Source organism: Gorilla gorilla, chromosome 7 (genome assembly GCF_029281585.2).
Source record: "Gorilla gorilla gorilla isolate KB3781 chromosome 7, NHGRI_mGorGor1-v2.1_pri, whole genome shotgun sequence".
NCBI lineage: Eukaryota > Metazoa > Chordata > Mammalia > Primates > Hominidae > Gorilla > Gorilla gorilla.
In genome coordinates this window covers 72,166,229-72,185,974 of record NC_073231.2, presented here as the reverse complement: position 1 = coordinate 72,185,974, position 19,746 = coordinate 72,166,229, and the positions used below count along the sequence as shown (strand labels likewise).

The window sequence follows — 19,746 nt, the reverse complement described above, 5'->3', positions numbered from 1 at the left end:
CATCGCCCTCAGAGCGTTGCCCCCGTCTTGCCACTCTCTCTCCCAGCCTCATTTTGTCCCCTCTCCCTGCACACCAAGCTCTGCCTGGGCCCCTGTACCCTCCACATGGAGCTTGCACCCAGGAGATCTCATCCAGGGCCTGGTTTGAAATTCCATTTGTATACCAAGGACTTTTCAGTCCTTTTGTCCATCCTTGGCGGGCCTCAGAGCCCACTCCCTCCAACCTCACAACAATTCCACCTGTCTTCTTGCCATGCCCACTGGGGTATCCAATGGGAATTTCAAAGTTAACAGGGATACAAGTTAGGCTTTTATCACCACCCCCCTCCTTCCCCCACCCCCAGAATTTTCATTTCAGGAAATGAGACCACCACCCACTCAGTTCACTCGAGTGAAAACAATGGGGCTTCCGTGATTCCTTCCGTCCCCACTCCCACACACCCAGCCTGCTGACGAGCACCGCTTCCTCTCCCTCCAAGTGCACCCGGGCATCCTCCCCTCAGCCCCGCTGCCCTCAGCCCCCTCATCCTGTCCGGCCCAGGCCGGCAACAGGCCCCCACGTGGCTTCCCTGTGCCCCTGGCCTTCCACTACCGAGTCCCCATGCAGCTGCCCGGAGGATCTTTTGAAACTGTCATCAGATGACTGCCCTGCCGCACAGGAACCCCCAGTGTCCTGATAACATCAGCGTGGTCCTTCTGCCCTGTCCTGGCTTACTAAGCTCTGATCTGCCCGCGTCTGCCCGCCTGACCATAGCTAGTCTTCCTCTTCCTGGAGCACTAGCTGGTCCCTCTGCTGGCCTGGCTGTTTCCCAGCCCAGGACGCCCCTGCCCTTGCTCCCCATGCCTGGGTCCTTCAGCACCCTGAAGCCAGCCCCTGCAGAGGGCTCTCTGAGCTGTTAACCTGACGCAGCACCTGCTGTGGCCTCTGGGCTTTCCAGCCCTGCTCTGTGGCTGTCAGTGTCAGGCTCGGCTCTCGGCGGTCTTTGATGCCTTCCTGTCCTTTTCCCCAAATCGCATCTGGGCGTATGAGCAGAGGGGAGTTAGTGCACACCCAGGCCCTGAGGTGACACCTGGTTTGCAGCAAGTGCTCACTGCATCTTTGTAGAGAGCTTAGCTTTGGTGAACGCCCCCTGAGGCCCATGCCCCCACGGACTCTTTGCAGGCTGGGTGGGGCACGGCCATAGCAGGTGTCTCCTGGGGGGCCGGCACAGCTCGGAGCCCCAAGGCCGCCAAAGAACTAGCTCAGGGGATCCCATTTCCCTTGGCTGAGGGACCCACAGCCCGCGCGTCCCAGGACCAGCTCCCTGGACGGGTCTGTGCACCTCTCCAAAGGCGCTTCCGTGGAGTGCTGGCAGGGGTCTGGGAAGGGCGGGAGACTGGGCAATGCTGGCCTCCCCACTCCAGCCAGACCCTCTCCCTCCCTCCCCTCCGAGCAGGGAGGACCTGATTTAAACAGCCCAGGAAACCTCTGGTGTCCCCAGCAGCCTTTCGGGGCCAGGGATTTTATTTTAGAGCTTTGTCAGCAGTGGACCGCAGGGAATCCCAGTGCTGGTCCCCAGTCGTACAACCTGAGTTAGGAGCTGGGCGCCAACTGTGTGTGTGAGAGTTGTGAGTGTGGGTATTCATGTATGTGGATGTAAGTGTGTGAGTGTGTGTATTCATGTGTGAGTGTGTGAACATGTACGTGTGTGAGCATTGTGCATGTGAACATCTGTATGAGTGTGAGGGTGTGAGCATGTGTGTGTGGACATGCATGTGTCTGTGTGTATAAGGATGTGTTTATGAGTATGTGTGTGGTGTATTTTTATGTATGTGAGAGTGAATGTGTGAGTGTGATGTGTGTAAATTGGCTGAGTGTATGAGAATGTGTGTAGTGTATGCAAGTGTGTGAGCATGTTCAAGTGACTGTGTGAGTGTGGTGTGTGTGTATGTAGTGTGTGTCTGAGATGTGTGCAAGTGTGTGAGCATGTGAGTGCGAGATGTAAGTGTGCAAGTAAGCGTGTTAGTACGTGTGATGTGTGTAAATGTGTATAAGTGTGTGAGTGTATCTGTGTGTGATAGGTTGTACAAATGAGGGTGTGAGCATGAGAGGTGTGTCTGCAAGTGACAAAGTGTGGTGTGTATGTAGTGCATGTTTGTGTGTGAGCATGTGTGTGAGGTGTGTGCAGGTGTTTGTGTGTGTGTATGCTCTTGTGCAAGTGAGTGTGTGAGCACGTGTGGGAGGTGTGTAAGTGCGAGTGTGTGTGTGTGTGTGTGTGTGTGAGAGAGAGAGAGATGGATGAGGAGGAGAGCCAGTGGATACAAGAAGCCGGGCTGTGGGGTATCTGAGGAAGAAGGGGCCTTGCTGAGGGGTCACGGGGGCTTTGGAATTGCAGGTGATGTCCAGAGGGCATCGGCGTGTGTGTGTGAGGACCTGGGACACCATAAGGGGCACAGGAAAGACAAAGAGGGCGGCACACACCCAGGCTCAGGGCAGCTGCCCGGTTTGCCTCGTGCACACTGATCGGCTGGGGTTCTCGTCCTCCTCATTCCCAACTTCTGGATCCCACAGCAGGCACTGCTGATTCTCTTCTCCCGGTCCCGGAGAGTCACTAGGATGTGTGTGTTACCCCTCCCCCTTCCCACAGACTTTAGTCTACTATTTATTTATTTATTTATTTATTTATTTATTTATTTATTTATTATTATTTTGAGACGGAGTCTTGCTCTTTCGCCCAGGCAGGAGTACAACGGCGTGATCTCGGCTCACTGCAAGCTCTGCCTCCAGGGTTCACGCCGTTCTCTTGCCTCACCCTCCGGAGTAGCTGGGACTACAGGCACCTGCCACCACGCCCGGCTAATTTTTTGCATTTTTTAGTAGAGACGGGGTTTCACCATGTTAGCCAGGATGGTCTCGATCTGCTGACCTTGGGATCCACCCGCTTTGGCCTCCCAAAGTGCTGGGATTACAAGCGTGAGCCACTGCGCCCGGCCAGACTTTAGTCAGCTTTATTAATCATCTTTCTGGAATGTAATTTATAGCAATACCATTGACTCTAAGATGTTATCCGGTATGACACATTCCAACTTCTGAGGAGTGAAGAGGTGAAATTATAAGAGATGGTGGCCTGTTTGTCCTCTCCTGCCTTGGGAAGCCCAGGGGTTCCCAGGGGCCTGGCCACTGCCTGGGCTGCCAAGCTCAGGAGCCCAGCCCAGCTTCCAGGGCCTGGGGTGCACAGGCAGGGTTGGGGTGGAGAGGCCCAGGGTCGTCCTGGTATCCTGCTTCCTGCCCCACACCTCAGCTGTTTTCTAGGGTCTGCTATGTTGGAGAAGGCTCCAGGAGCCCCTGGATCATTCTGAGCTAGGTCCAGTGTACTATTTTTCTGGGATCTTTGGGAAGCAACTTCTATTCCACAAGGATCTCCCAGTTCAGCTGCCCTCAAACCAACGCCCCCAGAGCAGTTTTCGGTTCATTTGGTGAGTACCTGCGCACAGACCTGAGCCTCACTGCGGGCCAAGGATGACTCCAGGCTTGAGGGCCACTGTGCCTCCAAGCACTTCCTGACGGACACACGCGTCCTGTCAGATATGATAGATACTTAGGATACATATCACAATTATTAACAGTATATTTTTATATCTTACAAAAATAAGATCACATTGCGGCTTCACAGTCTTGACAAATTACACTGTAACCCTGTAAAAGAAGAGAGTAAAATAATGTTTGATTTTTATTTTTAATGAAGTTTTTATTTTGGGTTAACTTTGTTTTTTTGTTTGTTTTTGAGATGGAGTCTCGCTCTGTCACCCAGGATGTAGTGCAATGGTGTGATATTGGCTCACTGCAGTCTCTGCCTTCTGGGTTCAAGCGATTCTCTTGCCTCAGCCTCCCACGTAGCTGGGATTACAGGTGCCCACCACCATGAGTGGATAATTTTTGTATTTTTAGTAGAGGTGGGGTTTCACCATGTTGGCCAGGCTGGTCTCAAACTCCTGACCACAGGTGATCCTCCCACTTTGGCCTCCCAAAGTGCTGGGATTACAGGCATGACCTAACTTGGGTTTTATAGATAAGCTACAAGTACAAGAAGTTCCTGTCTACCCTTCACCCCATTGTCTCATGTATTAATATCTTACATAATTGTGCTATATTTGTCAAAATTAAGAGATTAACGTTGGTAAATTACTGTTAACCAAGCTCCAGACTTTATTCATATTTCTCAGGCTTTTCCATGGATGCCTTCTTCTGTCCCAGGATCCCACTGAAGATGCCACGTGACAGTTAGTTGTGTCTCTGGAGTCCCCTCTGAGACAGTCACTCAGGCTGTCTTTGTTTTTCATGGCCTTGGCAGTTTTGAAGAGTAGTGGTCAGACAAACCTGTAGAATGTTCCTCAGCTTGGGTTTATCTGATGTTTCCTCATGATTAGACAGAGGTTACAGGTTTGTGGAAAGAATACCACAGAGGGAATGTGACCTGCTCCTATCAGGGGTACATGGTGTGAATATGACATCACTGATGTTAACCTTGATCACTTGGCTAAGGTGCTGGCCGCCAGGAATCCTCACCGCAAAGTCACCACCCTTCCCTTCCCACACCCTGTTCTTTGGAAGTGAGTCACCTGGTCCCACTCACACTGAGGGAGGGGAACTGAGCCCCGCTTCTGGGTGGGAATCTGCACAGATTATTTGGAATGCTTCTTGAAGGACAATTCATTTCTTCTTCCCACTTATTTATTTACTCAATGATTTATTTCAATCAGTATGGACTCATGTATATGTATTTTATACCTTAAGCTATAATCCAATGCTATATTTTGTGTTTTGATGTTCAGATTCTTCCAGCTTTGTCCACGGGCAGCACTCTCAGGATGGTTCCTGGTCCCTTCGGCATGCCTTCATTTGTTTGCTTTGTGAGCACTTCCTTGATTTCTGGCATTATAAGATGCTGAAGGTCATCTTGTGTATCCCCTTCCCTAGGCCTAGGATCAGCCATTTCTCCAAGGAGCCCTTGTTTCTTTTATTGGAGGATATTATGTAGAAACCAAGATCTGGCCATAGTTGTACTCATTGCTGCTAGGGTGTCATTCTGTCTGGGCCTTCCCCAACAGACAGAGCTAGGAAATACATGAGTGGCTATTAACCCAGGTGTACACATGTATTTGTAATTGCTTCTGTATTCATGTATATCTCTCTATATATAATGATAAACTAAGTGTTAAGTTTATACTGATATCTCTGACTCTAATCCAGTAGTCCAGGGTTAATTCTAGACTTCCTCTCTTGCTTTTTTTTTAAAAAATAACTTGTGTTGTGACAATGAGAAACCAGACCCCTATTGTCATTTATTCATTTATTTGTTCAATCCTAGTATAGACATAAAGAACTTTCTGAATTGTTAAAACAGTTTTACCAACTACAGTATAGTGTATATACAGTTTCATTTTAACTTTTAAATAAATGATTTTTATAAGAGCTTTATATGTACAGAAAAACTGGAAATTGTACAGAGTTATCATATAGTCCATATGCAGTTTTCCCTGTTATTAACATCTTATATTAGTATGGTGCATTTGTGATTAATTAATATGACAATTAGTGATCTTAGTACATTTGGGCAGCTATAACAAAACACCATAGACTAGGTAAGGGAAAAACAGCAGGCATTTATTTCTCACAGTTCTGGAGGCTGGAAAATCCAAGATCAAGCTGCCAGCATAATCAGTGTCTGGTGAGGGCTTGTTTTCTGGCTCGTAGGTGGCATCTTCTCTGTGTGTCCTTACATGGTGAAAGGGGTGAGGCAGCTCTCTGGGGCCTCATCCCATTCATAAGGGATGCACCTTCATGAGCTGGTCACCTCCCAAAGGCTTTATGTCTTAATATCATCACATCAGGAATTAGCTTTCAGCATATGAATCTCTGGGGCATACAAACATTCACAAAGCCAATACCTATTTCAGGTTTTCTTGTTTTGAACTTTTTGCGTTATTTCTGTCCCAGCATCCCATCTAGGATACCATATTACATTAGTTGACATAGCCCCTCATGACAGTGACAATTTCTCAGACTTAGCTTGTTTTTGATGAGCTTAGCAACTTCGAGGAATGCTGGTCAGGTATTTTGTAGACTGTCCTGCTGTTGAGATTTTTCACATGTTTTTCTCATGGTTAGACTGGTGTTGTGGGTTTTCTGCACAGAGATAAACTGCCATTTCCATCATGTCATATCAAGGTTACATACTATGAACACGACTCATCACTGCTGATGTGAACCTTGGTCACCTGGCTGCAGTGGTGGTGCTCAGGTATCTCCTCTGTGAAGCCACCCCCTCCCATCCTGTGCTCCTTGGAAGGAGGTGACTGCACAGCCCACACTTAAGGAGTGGGGAGTTAGGCTTACCCCCTTCAGGGTGAAATGTCTACATAAATTATTTGGAATTCTTCTGCACAGGAGATGTGTCTCTTCTTCCCAAGTATTTATTTGTTTATTCAGGCATTTATTTAGTTATATGAGTATGGACTAATGGACATTTATCTTATACTTTGAGTTATGGTCCAACACAACTTAATTTTGTGGCCTGAATTGTTCCAGCTTTGTCCAATGGGAGCTATTTCAGTTGGCTCCTGTGTCTCTTCCACATCAATTAAAACTTTTTTTTTAGCACTTTCTTACTTTCTGGCACTACAAGATGCTCCTGGCTCATATTACATATTTTCTGTCCCAGGCCTAGACTCAGCCATTTTTCCAGTGTGCCCTGGTTCTTCTCACTGGAGAATGGTATTTAAAACCATGCTGGTGCTCCTGGGGTGTTTTTGTTTCTGGGTCCTCTTAGCCTACATAGTGTGGAGGTATGTGTGTGTATAGTAACTCTGGTATATACACTTATCTATAAATAATTATATATAAAACTAGCTGTGTCTATTTTAAGCAAAACAGAAATTCATACTGATGTCTCTCATCCATTACCCCATGAGTAATTCTAACTTTTTTCTTTTGCTTATCTCTAACCTCCCGCTTCAACAGTAAGAAGCAGGAAGCAGGCTCCTACCATCTGCCATCCACTAGTTATTCATTTCCAGTGTTCATCTATAGCAGTATCAGAATTGTTAACCAGTACCCCCATGGGAAACAGCTTTATCAACTAAAGTAGAGTGCTTACGGACAGTTTCTTTTGTCTGTAGTCCTATAGACCCTGCTCATTCCTAGAGTTGCTTAAGTCAACACTTTTCCGCCCTAACCCCTTTGGGGAGATTGTTTGTTAATACAGCTAGATTTTTTGTCACATATTGCATTCCATCCTGGGGTACCTTGACCTCCTGAACAGTTTTAGTTTTAAATTAGCATCCATTAAGATTCATTCTATGTGCCATAAAGTTCTATGTGTTTTGACAAATAGCACTCTGTATCCACAATTATAGGATCATACGGATTAGTTTAAACTCTTAAAAAAACCCTATGCTCCACCTATTAAACTCTCCCCACTTCCCCAAAATTTCTGGCACCCTTTGATCCTTTTAGTGTCTCTGTAGTTTTGCCATTTTCAGAAAGTCCTATAATTGCAGTTATTGGTATGGGGCCTTTTCTGACTGGCCTCTGTTACTTAGCAGTATGCATTTACATTTTCTCTATGTCTTTTTGTCGCTTTGTTTCTCTGTATTGCTGAATAATATTCCATTATATGAAAGTAGCAAGGCTGTTTATCCAATATTGGTTGCTTCTAGCCTTGGCAGTTATGAAGAATGTTTCTATAAACATTTGTGTACAGGGTTTCTCGTGAACATGCCTCTTTAATACGCTCAGGTAGACACTTACGAGTGGATTGCTGGGTTTTATGGTATGTCTGTTTAACTTTGTAAGAAACTGCCGAACTATCTTCCAGATTGGAAGATATTTTCCTTTCCCACCAGCAGTGAATAGGAATTATTTTTGTCTTGCCTTCTAGATAACATTTAGTATTATCTGGTTTTAGGATCGTCACCTTTCAATAGGTATGTAGTAGTAACTCATTAAAATATTAATTTGCATTTTTATACTGATAATTGGGGTCTACATGCTATTTACCATCTATACATCATTGTTGAAATTTGCCCTTCTTTTTAGTGTTATTTTTTATTGTTGAGTTTTAAGAGTTCTTTATAAACTCTGGATATGTTTCTTATCAGATATATGATCTGTGGGCCAGATGAGGTGGCTTGTGCCTGTAATCCCAGCATTTTGGGTGGCTGAGGCGGGCAGATTACTTGAGGTAAGGAGTTCAAGACCAGCCTGGCCAACATGGTGAAATGCCGTTTTTACTAAAAGTACAAAAATTATCCAGGCATGGTGGCACACACCTGTAATCCCAGCTACTCAGGAGGCTGAGCCAGGAGAATTGCTTGAACCTGAGAGGTGGAGGTTGCAGTGAGCTGAGATCCAGTCTGGATGACAGAGCAAGACTCCATATAAAAAAAAAAATACATGATCTGTAAACATTTTCCTTCAATCTATGATTTGTCTTTTCATCCTATATTAGTGTCTTTCATAGGTGGAAAGTTTTTAATTTTAAATTTTTTCTTTCATTAACAGTGCTTTTGGTATAGTTCTTATCTTGATCCCATTCTTTTAACATTTGTGGATTGGATGTGTGAAGTTTCTTAGATTTAAAAGTTGCCTTGTCAGTTTTAAAAATATTCTTTTGGAATTTCAAATAACCCAAGAAGAGTCATTCTAATTACATAGCAAAATTGAACCTGGTTAATAATTATAGAAAACACCACGAAACTTCCACAGTCTTTTAAAAATGACCATATGTATTGTTTCTTGCAAAAGTTTTGAAAACTAAGCTAACAGGTTTGTGCATTGTAAAAATTTTTTTGAATTATTATGATACTATATTTATATTAAATTTCTTTATGGATTGCACTAGTTTAGGTGCTCTTTAAACAGACCACTTATATAGAGTCTACCCTTTAATACCTGCATTAATAACAGTAGCACCTATTTATTAACTCCCTCTGTGTGGAAGATATGCAAAGCACTTCACATGAATTCTTCTGTTCACTCATCATTATTGTAAGCAGTCAGCATTACTGTTCCTGTCTTATAGTGGGGGACACAGTGCAGAGAGGCTGGATGCCTTGAACTTGCAATTCACAAATGGAGAGCCAGGGAACTGGATAAAGTCCATTGCCTCTATAAGATGCCCCTGAGAAAGCAGGAGTACCAATGAATGGCTCCATGGAATAGCTGCTGGGAATCCAGATACAGAATTATAGAAGTACAGAGCTGAGAGGGACCTTGGACTTCTTGTAGTCCAGCGTTGGGACATTTGGCTGCACGTTGGAATCCTGTGGAAAGATGGGATAAAATACGAACACTGCCCAACCCCAGCTGTGACCTCATACCTTTAACCATTTCATGCCATGTGGTTCCAAGGTTTCACTTTGCTGCTGGGAGACTCTGATTTGATTAGACAGAGGTCTGGCCTGAGTAGAGAAAAATGTTAAAGCAGCCAGATGACTCTAAAGCGCAGCCAAAGTTATGAACCACTGTTATAGTCCAAACTCCTGCTGAATGTTGGCATTCTTCTTCAGCATTATCAGGCAGCTTCTGACTTGAAGATTTCTAGCAATGGGACACTAAGATGTGTTGACAAAAGGAGCATATTTCATGTCAGGCAGCACTTTCTGTGCCTCGTCGCATTTAATTCTCTTCAAACAATCATGATGTACTGTTAGTCATACCTGTAGTAGGAATCCCATTGTACAGATGAATGTGTTATCATCTCTTTTTTGTTTGAGACAGAGTCTTGCTCTGTCTCCCAGGCTAGAGTGAGGTGGCGAGATCTCGGCTGGCTGCAACCTCTGCCTCCCGGGTTCAAGCGATTCTTCTGCCTCAGCTTCCTGAGTAGCTGGGATTACAGGCACGCATCACCACGCCCGGCTAATTTTTGTATTTTTAGTAGAGACAGGGTTTCACCATGTTGGCCAGGCTGGTCTTGAACTCCTGACCTCGTAATCTGCCCGCCTTGGCCTCCCAAAGTGTTGGGATTACAGGCGTGAGCCACCGCGCCCGGCCTGCATCCGCATTTTTCACAGGCTCAGTGCCCGAATGAGCTGCAGTGTAGTCTGGCTGGCTCCCCAACCTGTCGCACAGGCCTTGCTCACCACTCCTGACTTTTCAAGGCAGTTGATTTCACTGTTGAATACTTCCCTATTCGAATAAAGCTCTTTACTCCAATGTTATTCGTTGCTCCGGGTTCCGTTTGTAAAGAGCAAGGCTGCACAGACCTGTCTGCTCCGTTGAGACAGTGAAGGCCGTCTCACAACCGCACCTTGGGACTCGCTTCCACATGACACCTCTTCTGTTCCTCTCACGGTTCCTCACAGCGCCAGGGCCAAGATTCTCTCACGGCTGGTTCCCTGCCTCGCAGTCCTGCCTGACATCCTGGGGGTTTGGGGCAGTGACTCGGTTCGAAATGGGCAAGTCCTACGGCTGAGTTTTGATCCTCCCGGAGTTCAGTGGGTCTCACCCCATCCCCCATTTTCTGTTGTTTCTGCAAAAGGTTTCATTAGCTCTCCAGACAGCTGCATCACAAGTGGCTCATATTGACGGATTTTTGCTCATGAACTTCTGGCAAACAACCTGGTTTCCCAAACTTGCATTTAAATGGTTGGTTTTTTTAGGGCGGGCGTGGTGTCTCACGCCTATAATCCCAGCACTCTTGGAGGCCGAGGCGGGTGGATCACGAGGTCAGGAGATCGAGACCATCCTGGCTAACACGGAGAAACCCCGTCTCTACTAAAAATAGAAAAAAATTAGCCGGGCGTGGTGGCGGGCGCCTGTAGTCCCAGCTACTCGGGAGGCTGAGGCAGGAGAACGGCGTGAACCCTGGAGGCGGAGCTTGCAGTGAGCCGAGATCGCGCCGCTGCACTCCAGCCTGGGTGACAGAGTGAGACTCTGTCTCAAAAAACAAACAAACACAAACAAACAAACAAAAACCTTGGTTTTTTTAAAAACCCCAATACAGAACTCTCATCTGTTCTTATTAAACTTAAACATTCTCGTTTCCTACACATTATTCTTATCTATTCAGATCGTTTCATAAGATCGCCAAATATACTACCATCACCAATTATTCAGTTTTCTCACAGGGTTGTTTTTTAAATATTTGTTATACGCTTCAATAAAATCCTGATATATATTTTGTAGATACTAATTTGCTTTGAGTTATGCAAGCTACCATTTTTCCTTCCAAATTTTCAGGCATTGTACCTGACCAATTCCGCTTCACTTACTCTGCTGTCCCAATTATCTTTAGTCAGAATGGGGATTACTTCAGGCTTTCTACAGAGGTGGGAGAAAAAAGCCAGACTCAAGCAACCTCTGATCCATCCCCTTCTAAGTTCACATGTTCCATCCATGTAGCTTCATGTATTAGTCATCCATTGCTGCCTAACAAATTGCCCCAAAATGTGCTGGCTTAAAACAAGAAAAATGGATGATCTCACAGTGTCTAAGGGTAAGGAATTCACGAGTGTCTTGGGTAGGAGGCTCTGGCTCAGGACCCCCGTCATAAGACTGCAGGCAAAGTGTCAGCAGGGCCTGTACCTTCTGAAGGCTTCCCTGCGGCTGGGGGCTGCTTCCCAGAAGGCTCACTTATGTGGCTGACAGCTGGAGGTCTCAGTTCCTTTCCACAGGCTTCACAGTGACCTGTAGACAGGGAGATTAACTTCCCCCAGAATGAGTGACCCAGAAGAGAGAGACCACCATACCTTTTATGACCCAGTCTGTGATGTCAGTCACCATCACATCTGCTTTATTCAAGTCATTCAAAGTGAGCCACTAAGCCTAGCCCAGCCTCAAAAAGAGCAGAATTAGATTCCACCTCCTGCAGGATGGAGTGTCAAAGCATTGTGGACATATTTTTAAATTAGTAAAAAACAGATATCAGAATTTTTCTCCCTAGTGCAAATAAATATTTATAGCTTTGTATGCATATTTTTGAAACCAAAAGCTAGCCCTGGGTTTGTGATAAGGAAGGCATGTGCAAAAATACAGCTGGAATGTGTATTGCTACACAACTAGCGTAGAACACTCTCGTTTGCTCTCAGAGTACAGGACTCTGCACCCTCTGATCACTGCTCTTGTCTCCCATAGCAGTCATGGTCCTGCCACTTTTTGGAGAATTCTAAGTAGAGATGGGCATCTTCTTTCCTAGCATGTGATCATGTGTTTGTGTACTGCTATGGCTTAAATATGGTTTGTCCCCACCAAAACTCATGTTGAGGTTTGGTCCTCAATGCAGTGAAGTGGAGGTGGGGCCCAGTGGAGGAGTTTGGTTTCTGGGGCTAGATCCCTTATGAATTGATTGATGCCATCTCTCAGGAGTGGATTTGTTCCTGAGAGAGAGAGTTATAAGGCAAGGCTGCCTCTCCTGTTTAGTCTCTTTCACAAACACCTTTTTTCTTCTGCTTTCCACCATGAGTTGAAGTAGCACAGGGCCCTCACCAGATTGGCTGCCTAATCTTGGACTTCCCAGCCTGCAGAACCATGAGCTAAATAAACCTCTTTTCTTTATAATTTATCCAGTTGCATGTTGCTATAAGTTCCATAGGAGCAGATGAAGGCTTTACCCAAAATGTGAACCATGCCTAGAAAGTTCATTTAAAATCACCCTTTTTCTTGTTTCATTTCTTATTTTTAAAAGTAAACTTTCAACTTTAGAATAGTTTTACATGTATAGAAAATTGCAAATATAGTACAGAGAAGTCCAATATACTCCATACCCAATTTCCCCTATTATTAACATCTTACATTTGTGTGGTACATTTAGTATAATTAAAGAACCAATATTGACACATTCCTATTAACAAGTCTATATAGATTTCCTTGTTTTTACCTTATGGGCTCTTTCTGTCCCAGGACCTATGTTACATTTAGTCATTTTGTCTCCCTAGGCTCCCATTTGCCATGACAATTCCTCAGACTTTGCTTGTTTTTGATGAGCTTAGCAACTTTGAAGAAAGCTGGTCAGGTATTTTGTAGAATGTCCTGCTATTGGGATTTGTCAAATGTTTTTCTCATGATTAGATCGGTGTTGTGGGTTTTCTGCACAGAGATAAACTGCCACTTCCATCACATCATACAAAGGTTACATACCATGAACATGATTCATCACTGCTGATGTGGACCTTGGTCACCTGGCTGTGGTAGTGCTGGTCAGGTGTTTCCTCTGTGAAGCTACCCACTCCCCTCCCATGCTCTTTGGAATGAGGTGTACAGCCCACATTTAAGGAGTGGGGAGTTAGGCTCACCTCCTTCAGGGTGAAATGACTGCATAAATTGTTTAGAATTATTTTGCACATATTTGTCTCTTCTCTCTCATGATCCAGTATTATTTTATTTTGTTGCTCGACTTTATTCCAACTTTGTCTAGTGGATACATCTGGCAGCACCTTTCACATTCCCTGTTCCAGTCTTTGAATTAGTTTCTCCAGCGAGTTCTGATTCCTTTCCTTGGGCAATAGTGCTAAAAACCAAGATCTGGGTGCTGGGTGTGCTTATTGCTATTGTGGTGCCTTTGCTTCTGGGTCTTCTCAGCCTACAGAGCAAGAAGATACGTGTGTGTACTGTAACCACTGTATATACACTTATCTATACATAATTGTATGTCTATTATCTATCTATCTATCTATCTATCTATCTATCTATCTATCTAATAAATAAGTATTTAATGAAACAGGAGTTTCTTCATCCAGATGTCTCCACTTTCATCCATTACCCCGTGGACAATTCTAGCCTTGTCCCTTTGCTTACTTGTAACCTCTCCCCTCCAACAGTGAGAAACAGGTTCCCACCATCTGACATGCATTTGTTTCATTGTTCAGTTCCTGTGTACCTCTATACAGTATCAGAATTGTTAGCACACGCCCCCATGGGAACAATGTTATTAATCAAAGTAAAGTGCTTATGGACAATTTATTTTGCCTTTACACTTACAAACTTCATTTATTATTATTTTCTCCTTGGTCTCTGCAAACCTACTTTTCTTTTTTCATAAACTTCATTTGTTTTAAAAGTTACTTAGGTCAGCACCTTTATTCCTCCAACTCCTTCACTGAAATATTAGAATTTCTGGTAGATAATCTTATTTTATGTGAGTTTCAGCTCAAAATATTTGGATAAAGATGAATAAGTGTCTGAATCCTAGGATATAATTTGGGATTTGTTCATTGCCACTTAAAATAACCCTGATATGTTTCAGAGTCTGAAACGTTGACATGAACTCCTCATGGATTTCATCAAACCACGTTTGAGGGGAGAAGCTACATGACTATTTTTAGCATTTATGAGGTCAGCAATAGGTAAGTGTGTCTTGGATGAAAAAGAAAGAAAGGGGGAAAGCTAGGCTTGGTGGATTCCTTGTGTTCTGTGGTTTATGTCCACACAGGCAGAGAGGCACATGGAGTTCCAGTATCCTTTGTAACACTGGGGATTTGTGTAAAGGAGCAAATGACAAGGGTTCTTGATTCAGAAGAGAATAAATACATTGTATTGCTCTGGAGCCCTGAATGATGATGAGATTCTTCCTGTGCTCTGGAGCCCTGAATGATGAAGAGACTCTTCCTGTGTTAGACCATTATTTATGTTTCTTCCGTTGAAAGTTTTGCTCTAGGAAATTCCTTCAATATTCCCCCTTTTCTTATTTTAATGAATGAAGTCTTCTCAAAATAAAATCTGGGGGTGTGAGTTATTTAAAACCCTCACAGAGGAGCCAAGGCTCTACTATTCCTTGATGCACAAATATGTGTGCCATGTTGGAAAGCTGACCTGCAATGCTTCTATCCCTGTGAGGTGGTGGATTTCCCCAGATTGAACACAAGCCATATTCCATCCTTCTGGTCTCCTACTTCACTTTCTAATGTGCTTTTTGAGTGAGCACCTAAGGATAGGGCAAGGAACTCACCCTTCGCTTTGCCCGTTGCTGCTCATCCTGAGCCTGAGCCCGAGCCCAGCAAGTGCACATCACTTGACCCTTGCAGCTGAGCAACTTATCGGTCTAGCAGCATTCACTTCAAGCCCACATTGACATTCACTGAGTTCCCAATGCCAAGTATTTACTGTTCCCCTAAGATTTGAGCTATCAGTCAAAAGAATAATGAAGAATGCCTTCCAATCCCTACTTTAGAATTTTCTAAGTTCCTATCTATCTAAAACATCGGTTTCCCATGTAACCTATCAGTCCGTGCCATGCTTTTCAATGCTGCTTCCAATCCTATGTGACCTGTCGCTTCTATAGCTCGGGAATTCTCCCTTTAATGTTGCAATAGCCCTGTCTGGGGATAGCTGGATAGAGCTCCCCTTGGGCATTGCTGTGACCTGGGGGTGCCTGGGTGTAATTGACCCTGCAGCTTTTTGCTTATTCCATGAAACGTACCTTGTGGTGATGTTGAAAAGTCCCAGAGCTGCAGGTTTTCAGAGGATGCTGTTTTTAACACTGTTGCATATGTAGGTGCTCTCTTTCATCGCAGACCAGGAGCTGGATTGCTAATACTGACACTGTGACCACCTGGCGAGCTAGAAGCTTCTGGATGTCATGGTTATGCCACCCTTTTGATAGGGGCATCAATACCTCCCAACCAAGCTTAACATCTTATTCTACACTTTTTTCTCAAATGTGAATACCATATTTGGGAAGAGTCCTTGTCTACTAGAGGTCTTGGCTGCATTGAGAACCTCCAAAGCTCTGGCAGTACCCATGGAAATAACCTTGGGTGTTCATTCATGCCAGGCCTTCCTCTCTTGGTCAAGACCCACACCAGAGCCAACCTACATGCACCGGGGGCTGCATGTGATGTAAGGGAGAATGATGTGAGTGTGCCAATCAGTTGTTTTCCTGTAGCCCCCATCTTTTGGCTCTTAACCAGGAAGACATCTTCAACTCATGCCTCACACCTTCTTTCTCATATTGAATTCACCAAAATGCTGCAGACATTTTGTCCCCAATGTTTGTGTCTTCCCAGTTCTACTACCATTGGCCCTAATTTCACCCTTTTTCAAATCTAGCAGGACCCTGTAGCCATCCACCCCCCAGTTTTGTTCTCTTGCAATCCATCCTTCACTCAGTTCTCAAAGTGATGCAGCCCTCATTGCTTCCCATGACCTCCACAATGAGGTACTTGAAGGATTTTGTTTGACTGCCTGCTTACCTCCCGAGCTGTGTTTAGACACTCCCCACCTCATACTTGTTGCTCTAGAACGGTGCTGTCCAATACAGGAGCCATCAGCCACAGTGGCTGCTGAGCACTGCAATGGGGGCCAGTCCAAATTGAGATGTGCCACCAGTCTAAAACACATAGTGGGTTTTGAAGATTTGCTATTTGAAAAAAAGACTGTCAAATGCCTCCTTAGTAATTTTTATATTGGTATCATGATGAAATGGCAACATTTTGAATCTATGTGGTTAAATAAGATATACTTTAAAGTTGATTTCAGCTGTTTTTCAATTTTAGTACAGCTACTAGAAATTTTTAATTTTAGTGTGACTATTAGAAATGTTTTAAGTTATACTAGCAGCTTCTATTTGTGGCTCACATTAGATTTCTGTCAGACAGTATGCTGTCTAGGATCAAACTGCTGTTGTTTCCCTGAACACATTGTGCCCCCTCATGCTTCCTTACTTTTGCTCTTGGTATTTCCCTTGCTTGAAACCACTCCCCACCCTTTCTGCCTAAATTCCTTATTGGTTAAAATTGAGTCAAGTAACCCCTATGTGAGCTTCCAGAGTGCACTTGCTTACCTTTATCATGGCACTTACAACAGGAGATACGTTAACATACTTGTCTTCCCTGCCAACAGGAACAGGGATGGTGTTTACTTGTTTTTGTTTTTGTTTTGTTATGTTTTGTTTTGTTTTGTCACAAACACCTGTCACATGCACCTAATAGGCCTGCATTAAATGTTGCAGAACTGAATTATGGAACAGAGTTCCGAGTCTTATATGAGAATGGGACAGCATGCTATCGTTTTGAAGTCCATAAAATTTAAATATTGATGTAATGGAGCTTTACAATCATATTATGTCTTACTTGTAAATATACACTCACTGGCTCATGAAAAATTAGTAAGAATTTATGATACAGTGAATGGACTGAGAAGTAAATCTTGTTTATTCAATATATAAATCAGACACTAGCATTTATTGAGACTCCCCCTTGTATATACAGCACTCACTGGTGTGTTTCACTGATTCTACAGTTCTTCCACTTAGGGCAGAAATCATTTGTGTGGGCTGATGATTCTTTAAGATAATCTCAACTTCATTATTATGTAAAGTTTGGTTGCCCTTATTTGCAAATTATGTAAGATACTCTGGAATTTTCTACACGATAAAGGCCCAAAACTGTGAAAAGTATTTAAAAATAGAAAGCACTTTTTTTTTGTTAAAAGCCCCAGATTCCCAGGCATTCTTAGGCGTCCCCTATAAGGTTGACCTCCCTGTTACTGAGTCCACTGTAGTAAACATCTCTTTTCCTGTGAACATTCTGCCTGCTCCACCGTGGGGTGAAAGCCTTCCCAGTTTCCTATGGAGAGCCAACCTTTTCCCACCTCATTTTCTTTGGGGACATTTCACTTTGGGGAGATCACAACCTCAGACCTCCCCCATCACCACAGTTCATCTACCTTGTCACAATATTTAGTTTGGGGATGCACATAAAATCTCCTTGTGGCCAATACATGCTAGGAATCTTCTCAAGTTCCTAGTGGTGGAGGGTCCTCTCTTCTCGTTGGCATTACTAAGTATAAGGGCTGTGGTGTCTAGGAACCGACTTTGACCCCACGGTGGGAGCTGATTAGCCTCCCCTCTTGTGGGTACTAGTTTGAGTTGGGTTATGTCACCTGCATGCAGAGACTCCTGGAATATCATCAGGTGAACCTGAAGCCATGTGTCCTTAAGCCTTTATGTCCCCTGAGTCCCTGGGCCCTGTGTTTCCTGGAATTGACACCACACTGCAGGCACAGACAGGGTAGCACACAGAGACAGAACAGTATAGTTCTCAGGCTCTGAAACCAGTCTGTGTGAGTCCAACCTGACTCCACCCATTCCTACCTGAGTGAACTTTGGTGTTTTCTCCACAGTAAGACTCGGTTTCCTCATCTTTTAACAGGGAGTAACCAGAGAACCTGCCCAACAGGATTTTTAAAAAAAGATTAAATGAGTGTATATATGTATACATATATATGTATACACACACACACACACACACAGCACTTAGTATTGGATTTGGCTTATAAGTGTTCCATAAATGCCAGCTGCCATGAAGCTAGTGGTGATGAGGATGACATTTTGATACTTCTTCCTGGCAGTTTCTAGGGTCTCTGAAGACACATGAACATGTAAGATGATTGTGTAACATGGAATGTGTAAGTTGGTTGGAGATAGAGTCTTCCAGAATCAGGCACTTTTGTTGTTGTTTTGGCTCAAACCTCCTACCTGGGCCCTGTCTCACTAGCAGATTGACCATGAGTACAGAGATCTGAAAGTTCATGGGTATTTAAGTTCATGAGTAATTAATGCAATTTAAAAACTTCCTGCAATGATTCTTTCTGCAAAATTCAAGCCCAGAGAAATGTTTTTGTCAATGAACCACCTTCTTAAGACGTTGTGTTAATATCTTACAAGTGACAATGGTTTCAGCCTTTATGATGAAACGTGTGTGTGTATATGTGTGTGTGTGTGTGTGTGTGTGTATATATATATATATAGTTTCTATATCTGTATCTGTGTCACAGTAATCTGCATACCATGATACAGATTATAGGGACATGAAACCCAGGCTGTCTTTTTGACAGCATGCTACTCTAAGGAAAGCCAGTTCTTCCCTGCCTATAGATACTTGACAAATGATTAACATCCCTCTGGTTGTAAGTAATAGAGGGAGTTGGGGGAATTACAGAGAAATGAAGAACAGTTTTCATTTTAAAACATCAATAATTAGATACCTGTTGCCTTAAGAGGGTGCTTTTCATTCTAATGGAAGTCCAGAAACTGTGGCCTAGGGGCTGTTTAATTATGGGCTAATTGGTAGCAAAAGTACTTTTTCAAAAGAGAATTGCTACATCTTTCCTGCAGACAGTAACGTAAGAAAAAAACCCTGGAAACCGCTGGGGCTTAAGAAAGAGCAAAATCCTCTCCAAAGTTGCTAAATTACCCCTTTGTATTTAAGTGATTCATCTTGATAACGTTAAGTAGGAATTCAGACTCTTCAAGATTTTCATGTTTTTTATCTTTTGAGTGATTGGGAACATTCTAGAGTGTTGTGAAAATGTGTCTGCATGTCCTGCACTTGGAAGGCTCCCGGCCCCCGCCCTCTGGCTTATCTCCCTGGGAAATGTCAGCTGGATTTCTTGTGGCTCTGGGATCCTTCACTGTCCAGCTGGACACTGGTGGAATGTCCAGCTCTGCAGCCCCAAGCGGCTCTGTTCTTAATCCGACAAGGCAGAAGTGCCAGGAGACAAGAGGCGCGAGCTCTGAGGAGCCGGGATGGCATTTCTGTGGCTCTGGGAAGTCACTGATATTCAGAACTGGGGTAAAGCTTAAAGAATCTCCTCCTGCTCCTCATTTGGAGATAAGAAAGTGAGGCCTGAAAACACTCCCTTGTGCTGAGGTCGTGCAGTGGGTGGATGGCAGAGTGAGGCTGGATCCCAGGTCCCCTGACTGTAGGACCAGTGTGCTTGCCTCTGAAAGGTTTTTGTAGGAGCATTTCCTGATGGGCAGAGAAACAGAG

The 19,746-nt window shown here is 44.1% G+C and overlaps 1 long non-coding RNA gene across 1 annotated transcript in view; it reads left to right on the top strand.

Annotated features, from left to right (window-relative positions):
• Positions 1 to 19,746, top strand: part of LOC109027885 (uncharacterized) — a 153,192-nt gene that overhangs the window by 78,927 nt on the left and 54,519 nt on the right. The gene's annotated exons all lie outside the window — the stretch shown is intronic.